Genomic DNA, 11,166 nt, shown 5'->3' with positions numbered 1-11,166 from the left:
ATGCACTCCACCACAGTCATATTGTCGGACCAAAATATCACAGAGTGATCCTTGAACCCTTCTGGCCAGGTTCTCAAGGCCACCAAAATGGGAAAAAGTTCCAAGAAAGCAATATTACTTGTCAGACCATTGTCGTGCCACCACGTCGGCCACCTTTGTGCTGACCATTTTGTGCCGAAGATGGCACCAAAACCAATGCTACCTGCAGAATCTGTCCATAGCCCCAGCTCCTCAGAGGATACGGCTGGTTTGTTCCATATGACTCGACCATTAAAGTCCGCCAGAAATGCTAACCAAATACGCACGTCCTGGCGGACCTCAGCCGATAGTCTCGTGCGGTGGTGGCCCTCCTTTAGGCCGACCATAGCTTGTGCAATTGAACGAGAAAAGGGGCGGGCCATTGGTATAACTCTCAGGGCAAAATTCAACTGTCACACCAACTGCTGTAACTGATGCAGCGTAATTTTTGACCCATTTAGACACTCTTGCAGGGTTGCCCTGAACTTTAACACTTTGTCAGCTGGCAAACGAAAACAACCTTCTCCGGAGTCTAACTCGATCCCCAGAAACTCGAGGCGAGTCGCAGGACCCACCGTCTTACCTGGTGCCAATGGCACACCAAACTGTTTCATTAATAAACAAAATTCGGCCAAGGCACGGCCACATTCAAGATCCCCGGCTGCCCCAAGGAACAGGAAATCATCCAGGTAATGCATTACATGTTGGAAACCCGTCTTCTTTGTGAAGACCCATTGCAGAAAACTACTGAATTTCTCGAAATAAGCACAAGATATAGAGCACCCCATCGGCATACACTTATCCATGTAAAAACAACCCTGAAAATTAAATCCTAGGAGACGCTGATCGTCTGGGTGTACCGGGAGCAACCGGAACGCTGACTCGATATCTGACTTCGCCATCAGCGCCCCGGGCCCCAGGCGATTCAAAATGGCTACGGCCTCATCGAAGGATGCGTACCGCACCGAACACACTTCTGGGTCTATTGCATCGTTTACGGAAAGACCACGTGGAGCTGACAAATTATGAATCAATCGAAACTCACCCGGGTCCTTCTTGGGGACCACCCCTAAAGGAGAACAAACAAAATACTGAACCGGGGGTGCATTAAACGGGCCGGAGACACGACCTCGGATAACCTCTTTCCGGATCTTCTCCTGTACTACAGTTGTATGCTGCATGACGGAAACTTGATTTTTGCATATCCCGACACCCTGAAAGTCCCCCACCGGAATGCGGAAACCATATGAAAAACCGTTTCGCAGCAATCCAGCAGAAGTACGATCTGGGTATTCACTGAGCCAGGGAATCATCGCCAAGGTATCAATCGGGGTTGGTAAAGGCGCCCCTCGGACTATGTTAGACCTGTTTGGCGCCTCCTCTACCCCCATTCTCACCCGTTCTGGCTCTGCACGAGGACTCAGGATGGGGCGACCCGCAACCACTACATTCGTGCTTGATTTTACACGATCCCTGTGGCCTAGTACATTTACCTTTGTTGAAATTGAAACAGAAACCCTTTTTTCCTGCATTACTGGCAGATCTCGAGTAATCGTCGGTACTCGTACCTGACCGAAAGGGCGTCCCCGCATATTGGCGGGAGGACTCGCCAACATTGCTCCCCACCAACGGCATTTTCAACATTCCTGACTCTTTCATTTTATCCCATGTCAAAGAATCATAACAGTCCCAGGTTAAACTTTTGTTATGCTCCTTCGCCTTCCTAAAGAGATTATCATAACAGAACCAGTGATTACCCTGGTGGGACGTTGAGTACCCCATAATTCGTGACTGATAGATTGGTAACTCAGAAAGCAATTCAGGCCTACGCTCCCCTAAGATCGACGTAAAAATCCCCCAAGCATTGCCCCAATTGCCAATATTCTCATTTACCTTAAAGGCGGCCATTTTTGCGCGCCAAACACTCGGATGCATCAGATCCTTCTGACCTTTAACATGCTCCACCTCATAATGGTCGACAAGCAAGGAGAAAATGTTCACATATTCCCCCGCCCAAATCTTTTCCTTTATTGCCAAAGGAACATGTTGCCCCAACTTTTCTCTACGAGAGGGTGCTGACTCGTCCCTCGCGATCGGCAATGGCCGCTTACCTGCACCGGACGTTGCTTCTGTGATCGCAACCGGGGCCTGCGGCTTGTCTCTCACTGCCGCCGGCGCGGGCACCTTGGCTGCATTTCGCTTCTCGCGCAACTGTTTGATCAGCGCTTCTGCCTCGGCAGCCGTGGCGCCCTCGCTACTGTCCCCCAACCACGCTGCTAGCTGTGCCGCCAGCTCGGGGGGCATATCCTCAGTGGATGTCGGGGTGACCACGACGGGAATCGGATTCCCCTCCACCGGTACCGGGGTTGGCGCCTCGAGCGGGGTACTGGGAACAGGGACGTCTTCACCGGCTGGTCCCCTTCTAGGCCTCTTGGCTCTCCCTCCAGGGGTTGCTCCAGCCGATGGACGCCCCGATCCCCCCTCCCCATCTCGCTTCGCCACCTGCTTTCTCAGTTCGGACATCTCCTTCATGAGGACCCGAACCATCTGATCCGTCGTCATTCTCTTCGCGCCGTTTTTGGGCATTGTTTCCGACAAGTATCTAGAAGACAAAAAGAAAGATTAAAACGCTCAAAATTGGCTCTTCGTTCCGTCTCGAGCTCACGTGCAGCGAGAGGTGCAGCTTCAGAGCACAGGAACAAGAGGATGTCTTCCGGTCTTGCGTCCCTTTTTATCCGTCTTCAGGGCGGGCGTAAACCCGCCCCTGCCTGCCCCGAGGGCGTGGCCAGCTGCGTCAGTGTCTAGGCCAGCCCACTCCAGGGCGGGAAAGAGCGCGCCCCGGCTACGCCGCTTCGGGCATACCAGCCGAGACGCGCCTCCCGCCCAAAATGGCTTCCCGGGGGGATCGAGGTACTCTGCCATAAGTTCGGGGGGACCGAGTGGTCGCCCCTTTCCACTCTCTACCTTGCACCCTTCTCCCCTCCGCCTTGCACCCATCTCCCCTCCGCCTTGCACCCGTCTACTCTCTACCTTGCACCCTTCTCCCCTCCGCCTTGCACCCTTCTCCCCTCCCCCTTGTCCCTTCTCCTCTCCCCCTTGCACCCGTCTCCCCTCCGCCTTGCACCCATCTCCCCTCCGCCTTGCACCCGTCTACTCTCTACCTTGCACCCTTCTCCCCTCCGCCTTGCACCCATCTCCCCTCCGCCTTGCACCCGTCTACTCTCTACCTTGCACCCTTCTCCCCTCCGCCTTGCACCCTTCTCCCCTCCCCCTTGCACCCTTCTCCTCTCCCCCTTGCACCCGTCTCCCCTCCGCCTTGCACCCATCTCCCCTCCGCCTTGCACCCGTCTACTCTCTACCTTGCACCCATCTCCCCTCCGCCTTGCACCCATCTCCCCTCCGCCTTGCACCTGTCTACTCTCCCCCTTGCACCCATCTCCCCTCTGCCTTGCACCCATCTCACCTCCGCCTTGCACCCGTCTACTCTCTACCTTGCACCCATCTCCCCTCCGCCTTGCACCCATCTCCCCTCCGCCTTGCACCCGTCTACTCTCTACCTTGCACCCTTCTCCCCTCCGCCTTGCACCCTTCTCCTCTCTACCTTGCACCATTCTCCACTCCCCCTTGCACCCTTCTCCCCTCTGCCTTGCACCCTTCTCGGCCCCCCCTTACAAACCCCCCTGCGGACACCCACATGGTGCGTTCTAACAAGAGTGCTTACCTGAGGGCACCATTTTGCTGCCTTATCCCTTCTCATATGAGCTTTGCCCTTGAGAATGCTGACAGTCTGGCTCTGAGGGCCCCCACTCCCAAAGGGGATACCGACTCAAGACATACTCCACCTTTCTCAGAGTTTAAATTCAGAGCAAATATAAATTGATGTTATAGAGGCAAATTCACTAAAGAATACAAACTTTCCACACCACCCTCACCAGAAAGCTCGAAAATATCCAACCCAAAGATTTCCTATAGGAATCAAGCTATTGTTTAAAATACTTCATAGTGGAGAGCTGCAGCTAAAGGTGCGGTGTTACATGACAACCAAAGTTGTGAAATAGTACTACAATATTTGACAACATTGAGAAGATAGGATCTTGAAACCATTAATTCAAAACATAGTCTTGCAAGTGTTTGGAACAGCGTGTTACCCGTCTGCCCATTCTTCCTTAGGAAATGGCAACCAGTTCATGAATAACATGCATATTTGCATCCATGCTCTTGTCATGAGTGTGGTATGTGCCTTCAAAACCTGTCGAAAGAACACCATCTCCATGTCCCCTCTCACAACTAGGTAGACCTGACCTCATGACTTGTTCTGCGTCCTAACTGCTCTGTGCTGCCTCCTGCTCGGCCCCCACCCACCCCATCCTCCTTCCAGGCCTTGCTAGCTCTGACTGAAGAGAAACATTGCAACTTGTTACTTTGTTTCTCTTCAGTCAGAGGGAGGGGGTGAGGGGCTCGGAGCAGGCTGCAGACAGCCTGCACCTGCTTTAGAGGGAAAGAGGCTTGCTTCAGCGCAAGCCGCTCTCACAGCTCTCTGAAGTGCTGAGGGGCCCGGGGCCCCCTTCATGTACTGAAGAGAGTGGGGCCCCCCCGCACTGCGGGGGCTGCGGGGGTGTTTGTTACCCCCCTGATCTACCAACTACAGGGGGTACAATGAGGTCAGCACACATGCTGCTGGGAGCCCTGTGAGTGGAGATGGGGAAGGGGCAGACTCACCCAGCTCGTCCTCTTAGCTGCCAAGGTTTCAGATTGCCATGCGTGACATTTTCATAATTTCAGTGTAATTATGAGTGACATTTGAATGACTATGAGTGACACTTTCTTGCGGGGAAAATTAAGCAATGAAGACGATCAACACATGTAAATATCAGAAATAACACCACAAAGAGCGTTCCAATCGAAACACGTCAGTCTTTTGAATAAACTACTACGGCAACTATATCTCACAATGCAAGCTTTCCTCTGTGTGTGACCACGACGCTTTCACTCTCTCTTTCCCTCTCCTCTCTATCCTTTTATCCCTCTCCTCTCTCTGTCTCTTTTTATCCCTCTTCCCCTTCTTGTACGCTCTCTCTCTATTCCTCTCCTCTCTATTTTTTTTATCTCTCCTGTCTCATTTTATTCCTCTCCTCTCTCACACGCTCACTCTCTCACCCTCTCCTCTCTGTCTTTATCCCTCTCCCCCCTCTCGCACGCGCTCTCTCCCTCCCCTCTCTATCCTTTCATCACTCTCCTGCCTCTTTTTATCCCTCTCTGTCTCTTTTTATCCCTCTCCTCTCACATGCTCAATCTCTAGCCCTCTCCTCTCTCTCACGCTCTCGCTCTCTATCACTCTCTTCTGTTATTATCCCTCTTCCCCACTCGCACACACTCTCTCTCTATCCCTCTCCTCTCTATCCTTTCATCCCTCTCCCTTCTCTGTCTCTTTTTTTCCCTCTCCTCTCTCACACGCTTGCTCTCTAGCCCTCTCCTCTCAGTCTTTACCCCTTCACCCTCTTGCACGCTCTCTCTCTCTATCCTTTTATCCCTTTCCTGTCTCTTTTTTTCCCTCTCCTCTCTGTCTCTTTTTATCCTTCTCCTCTCTCTCATGTGCTCGCTCCCTATCCCTCTCCTCTGTCATTATCCCTCTCTCCCCTCTCGCACGCTCTCTCTCTATCCCTCTCCTCTCTATCCTCTCTAGCCTTTTATCCCACTCCTCTCTATCCTCTCTAGCCTTTTATCCCTCTCCCCTCTCTGTCTCTTTTTATCCCTCTCCTCTCTCATGCGCTCAATCTCTAGCCCTCTCCTCTCTGTCATTATCCCTCTCCCCCTCTCGCACCAGCCTGCACTGTTTGTTTCGATATGAAAACATTAATTTTGAGTCATGTGTTCTCGATAGAGGCCATATCCGTCAAGAAAAATGAAAACATTTTTGGCAAACAGCTACGCATCTGCTCTCACTCAGCCTTACCTTGCGCAGTCTAAGTTGCTGCTCCAAAAATCCCAGCAACACTCTGTACTAGCTGCTTCTCTTGGGGCTACCTTCCTTCCACAGAGCAACGCATCTGCTCCGGTCTTTTTTTTACTGGTTACGACTTATTGCACATTTTTAATTGTTGCGCTGCAAATGCGCAAGACTGACATTAGTGGTCCTGCTCTTTGCTTCTCTGAGGGTGTTGTCTCGACTTCACTCCATTATGTTAAGGCTCATCTGTATACATGACAGAAAATAGGGCCCATTATTACTGCAGAGACCTGTACAGCTGCGATGAGAAGCAGCCTCACTCTGCCTGTACCTCCCGCTCTCGTCACAGTCATACACAGGCCCCAGCACTCTCCCTCGACCGGCCCTCCACCTCGGAAATAATTATTTACTGGCAGGGAGCGGGCAGCCATAGATATTTTAGCCCCACTGCAACAGGCAGGCAGAAGGTGCGATCCGATCTGTAGTGCTGCCAGCCAGCCGAGCACCATGTTTCCGGTGGCACTGCCGCCCGCAGACCAATGGCGGTACAAAAGGGGGTGGTAATGGACGGAGCATCTGAACCAATCAAACACTCACACCCAGTCAAAAGATCTGGGTTTAATCCATCACCGTTCTTTAGCCCACTCTGCCACACTAGTTCAGACATGGATATATGCAAATCAGTCTGACCCTGTGCCTCATGGGAACAGTCCAGCCCGAACTGCCAAGCCATGCCTTCCCTGGACCGGAAACAAGCTTCCGAGGACTGGTTTCTGGCATTCCAGCCGTCTTCAGCCCGGCTTGCTTGAATCCAGTGGCAAAGTGAGCAAGGGACTCATGTCTGAGCATACCCTGCCACACCTATGGCGGCCAAAAGCGGTACAAAAGGGGGTGGTAATGGACGGAGCATCTGAACCAATCAAACACTCACACCCAGTCAAAAGATCTGGGTTTAATCCATCACCGTTCTTTAGCCCACTCTGCCACCCCAGTTCAGACATGGCTATATGCAAATCAGTCTGACCCTGTGCCTCATGGGAACAGTCCAGCCCGAACTGCCAAGCCATGCCTTCCCTGGACCGGAAACAAGCTTCCGAGGACCGGTTTCTGGCATTCCAGCCGTCTTCAGCCCGGCTTGCTTGAATCCAGTGGCAAAGTGAGCAAGGGACTCAGGTCTGAGCATACCCTGCCACACTTATGGCGGCCAAAAGGGGTACAAAAGGGGGTGGTAATGGACGGAGCATCTGAACCAATCAAACACTCACACCCAGTCAAAAGATCTGGGTTTAATCCATCACCGTTCTTTAGCCCACTCTGCCACCCCAGTTCAGACATGGCTATATGCAAATCAGTCTGACCCTGTGCCTCATGGGAACAGTCCAGCCCGAACTGCCAAGCCATGCCTTCCCTGGACCGGAAACAAGCTTCCGAGGACCGGTTTCTGGCATTCCAGCCGTCTTCAGCCCGTCTTGCTTGAATCCAGTGGCAAAGTGAGCAAGGGACTCACGTCTGAGCAAACCCTACCAACTTATGGCGAACAAAGCGGTACAAAAGGGGGTGGTAATGGACGGAGCATCTGAACCAATCAAACACTCACAACCAGTCAAAAGATCTGGGTTTAATCCATCACCGTTCTTTAGCCCACTCTGCCACCCCAGTTCAGACATGGCTATATGCAAATCAGTCTGACCCTGTGCCTCATGGGAACAGTCCAGCCCGAACTGCCAAGCCATGCCTTCCCTGGACCGGAAACAAGCTTCCGAGGACCGGTTTCTGGCATTCCAGCCGTCTTCAGCCCGGCTTGCTTGAATCCAGTGGCAAAGTGAGCAAGGGACTCACGTCTGAGCATACAGTTTATGCATCCCTGTGTCTTCACTCACTTCAATATCAATGCAATGTCCCCCTCCACCATGAAACAAAGCATTATGATATTTGGAGTAGCTTGTTATCATCAATAGTACAGAGCACACCATATTTAACCAGGCACGACTCTGTGGTTGAGAAAGAAAAGAGAAACAGTAAACAAAAACAAACAGTATCCTGAAGTCATAGGATCTGTTCAGCGGCCATAGAAGTAAGATTGGGCACCTCTTAAGGCTGCCATGGAATCCTTGGCTTCTCTTACATCCTCTGCTGAAGGGGAAGCCTCTTTGTCACTCTGTGGCCTCACTTCAGGGCTATACTGTCATTTATTTTCCTCTTCTTCTTTTGCTGTTCTCTAGTGGTTTGCTCTGAGGTGGATTTATTGCACGTTCTCTTAAATGCTGTATAACTGCCCATAGAAAAAAATACACTCTTTGTATTTGTAAACAGTCAAAGGGTGTGAGGGGGTATTCCAGTTTTTTTTTATTTGCAGTATTAACCCAGGTTGATACTTCTTGGAGGGGTGTAGGGTTTTCCCCTCAGCCCCCTATTTGCACCTCACAACCAACAGTGAATCAACTGAATCAATTATGTTCAATTACTAAGCAGTGCGCCCCTTCCAAACAAATAAACCTTTCCTAGCCCATGTGCTGTATGACTGCCCTTCTGGGTTTGTCGTCCAGCATCGGAGTCCAGATGGCCATTTGGTCAATGATCCCCTTTGGACTCAAGCCAAGTCCAGTTGGGGTGGTGAAGTATCTAGTCATACTGACATCCAGTATGCAAGCTTGGCCAAGAGCGCGAATGAATAGCGTAAGTTCAGTTGTTGTCATTGTTTCGTGACCTCCAGGAACAATTTCTGTCTCTTTCTGGACCTCAGTCCAGCCGCAGCCCATGCAGATAAGAGCGGTGGGGCCCTGTAGGGGTATTTTAATGGGCAACAACCAGGGAAAATTAAATAAATAATTAATAATTAATTTTCCCTCATCATCGTCCATTGAAATCCCTCCAGGCACAGACTGCGGCTGCCTCAGTCATTAAATCGCAAGGTATGTGCACTTTGCACTTCTCAACAGTCCAGGAGCCCGTGCTGTGAGAGACCTGGAGGATATGGTTTCTATTCCGGTACTTAAATAGCCGTGCAACCCCTGGTCTGGAAGTGGCCCTAGGTTGTCCCAGATAGTGGTGTTTATCTAGAGACCCTGTATGCTTGCTCTATGAAGAAGAACCCCCATTGATTACTGGCTAGCACTGTGCTGGGGCCCTCTACTCTCTCGGGTACCCTAACATGCGTGCATTATTCCTACAAGAGCAACCATCGGATCGCCTGCTATATCCACTTTCAGCATCTGAATTTGTGTCTGCATGACTTGCACTGAAGGTCTGATGGTTGCTATTGCAGATCCATTAATTGCCACATGATGTTCCAACAATTTTCTGTTTTCCACTCTCAATAACCCAAGTTCCAGGGCCACTTCATCTATTTTTTGGTCAAACGTAGACTTAACATCCAATAAGGCTTGCAGGATAGCCTCAAATTTGCAATGTGTTCTTTAAGGCAACTGCATCAGTAGTTATGGGGGTGTCATTCACCTCCATCACAACCGGATCAGTGTCCCCATGTGCCCGCCTCTTCTGGACCCTTAGGCTTGCCCATGATTGCTCAGAAACCAAATGAGGCCATCACTTGATGGTTCTCAAATCAGTCCTCCAAATATGGAGGGGGCAGCTATGGTCAGTGCTCACAATGATTCAGTCGAGGCAAGTATAACTAACAGCTCTTAGTTTCCCCATAAATTCAACTTTTTGATGTGCTTCCAGTGTGAGACCCAGGATGCAGGTTGCAGTATATTGCTGCAGTCACATTCTGCATTGAGGCTTTATGCGAGCAAAGAGGAGCTTTGTCAATTCAGGTATTAATAGGCGGAGGGGGTGTTCTGCTCCCCCAGGGAGTCAGTGGGGAGTTGGGAGCCCATGGCCACAGCCACGTCACTAAAGAACAACACAACTGCCAGTACTGGACATCACTTGACTATTTTATGACAACGTATATGAAGTAAACATAACGGTCCATTTTTGATTTACGTCACTAGTTTATTTATTCATTTTTGCACTAGTGGAACATAGTTATTTTCATAAGCAAACAAACAATTTTATGTGCATGTACAAATAAACAGTATTACATTACATCAGGATCTTAATATACAATACAATTTACAAATTTACAACACATCCACACTTACACACTGGCCAAAACTTTCATCCATCTACTAACATACCACAAAAAAAAATCCTTAGGACCTAATGTCAAAAATAGGTTCTTTATCCATATAAATGGTTTCACATCCAAGGAATGAAATCAGTGTGATGAAAGCAGTTTTAGAAGTATAATCCTACTTAATGAACACTATTCACGATATAATTCAATTTTGACAGAAGGAACCAACAACAGGTCGACGCGTTTCGAATCCCCAAGTGCGGAGTTCTTCTCAGGACCAACAAGCTATAAAACACAAACAAACGCTTGTTTAAATATGCGTTCCAAAAACCCAGTTTCCTCACTACCAGTAACAGCTCCTGTCAACAACCACTGTCCGTACCTTATTATTGTGAAAAATACACTCCTCGAGTAGATGGCGTTCAGATGACAAACAACTCTGAATAGAAAGGACATGACAGACATTTTAGAATTCAACACAGTAACACCCATTTCTCACATTTAGTCTCCATTAGCCATTCATTCATCATTTCTGGGCACTTACCTATTTTAATACTGTAGCCGCCTTTTCTAGAGGAAAAAATATATGAGGTGTTATAATCCTAACTTGAATGCGCCATCGTTATTGGCAACAGTACAAACGTGGTCGACGAACGTCATACTTGGTGGCTTACCGCGTGTGGACTGGTGTTTTATTTCAAATCGTAATTGGGTGTACCGGAGGCCGCGTGTTTCTTCTAGCTGGCATCTTGTGAATAAAAGTAACCGCGAGTTTAAAAGAAGGTCCAACGGCGTGTGGATTGTATTCGTACTCGAGCGACTGATTTTACCCATTACCTTCAAGACCACATCCTCGCGTCTCTCACAAACGTTTGGGAACCTGATTCAGGCTGCAATATGTACTGCGCTATATTATTGGCAGCGAGGGCCGTCACATGATTTAAAGCCCAGTAAAACGGAACAAAATTTAAAGCAACAGTGTAACCGTGCCTCCTGTTTGTGAAACTTTATTATCCACAGACATTTACACATGATAGATATTTTTTTTAAAAGTGAGATGTACGTGGTGAGAGGATCTAAAATTGAATAATCAAAAAGGCCAATTCCCACTATATCACAT

General features: G+C 49.5%; 1 long non-coding RNA gene across 1 annotated transcript; it reads right to left on the bottom strand.

The window, feature by feature from the left end:
* Positions 1–10,428: 10,428 nt before the first annotated feature.
* LOC147664993 (uncharacterized) lies at positions 10,429–10,795 on the bottom strand. The gene is made up of 3 exons (XR_015305072.1): positions 10,721–10,795; positions 10,591–10,616; positions 10,429–10,485 (listed from the first exon to the last, which is right to left on the bottom strand). It is a non-coding gene; the product is annotated as an uncharacterized LOC147664993 (long non-coding RNA).
* Positions 10,796–11,166: the final 371 nt, after the last annotated feature.

The sequence above is a fragment of the Lissotriton vulgaris genome, unplaced genomic scaffold (genome assembly GCF_964263255.1).
Source record: "Lissotriton vulgaris unplaced genomic scaffold, aLisVul1.2 SCAFFOLD_894, whole genome shotgun sequence".
In the NCBI taxonomy this organism is placed as follows: domain Eukaryota; kingdom Metazoa; phylum Chordata; class Amphibia; order Caudata; family Salamandridae; genus Lissotriton; species Lissotriton vulgaris.
The sequence above is the reverse complement of the archived record's forward strand: the minus strand, read 5'-3'. Positions and strand labels throughout refer to the sequence as shown.